The sequence below is a fragment of the Penaeus monodon genome, chromosome 33 (assembly GCF_015228065.2).
Source record: "Penaeus monodon isolate SGIC_2016 chromosome 33, NSTDA_Pmon_1, whole genome shotgun sequence".
In the NCBI taxonomy this organism is placed as follows: Eukaryota; Metazoa; Arthropoda; class Malacostraca; order Decapoda; family Penaeidae; genus Penaeus; species Penaeus monodon.
In genome coordinates, this window is record NC_051418.1 from 12,294,333 (window position 1) to 12,295,170 (window position 838).

General features: G+C 33.3%; 1 protein-coding gene across 1 annotated transcript in view; it reads right to left on the reverse strand.

The window, feature by feature from the left end:
• The window catches only part of LOC119594045 (ankyrin repeat and SOCS box protein 8-like), a 7,849-nt gene that overhangs the window by 923 nt on the left and 6,088 nt on the right, over positions 1-838 (reverse strand). The gene's annotated exons all lie outside the window — the stretch shown is intronic.

Here is an 838-nt window from a genome sequence, read left to right on the forward strand (position 1 = left end):
TGATGATACTAACAACAATAATAATAACAACTCGTCAGACATAACACAGAACAAATCAATAAAAAACTACCCTACCTTCAAAAAAATAAAAATTAAATAATAATAATAAACGTAAAAACTACAAACCAATAAAAAAAATATCCCGGGCACAGCCAGCCACACAAGAAAGGGAAAAATTAAGGTGTACCATAATCCACGTTTTCTTTACCGCTGTGTTTAATTCGTCAGCTTCTTCACAGACAACGGAACCATCTCCTAAGTATGAATGGGAGAGCGAGAGGATAACTATGATGTGTTTCTAAAATGCGGTTAAGGGGTTATTTGCATGTGCGATGTGCTGGGTTTATTTTATAATTAGCCCGGGAGGGAGGGGGGATTGAGTCGTAAGGATTACAATAAGACGATATGTTTCTCTAAATGCTGAATTAGATATGATATAAGCATAATGCGGTATGAAATTGATATTACTGCGTATTGGCGAGTTCTTCATAAAAAAGAAGAAAACAATGTAGTTATATGATAAAGTATATTAATTGCAAGTTCCTTTTTTTAAACCGATGGCTTTTTCCTATAAAAAAGAGTCGTTGTAATAAATTCTAATAACCATAAAGTTAAAAGACTATACCACAGAATTCGATAATAAGAAAACGTTGGAGTTTTAGGGATAACTATAACATTTCCACAGGGAACTGGTATCTTTCATTTTTTGACGAAATTGTCATCGAAATCTGAAAATCCCTTTTGTAAACGCAGTGAGAAAAGATTATTTCTTAATCATTTCGAAAGACTCGTTTATTGTCAATGCTTGACAACCTTGATTGCTTGACGGTAAACATGC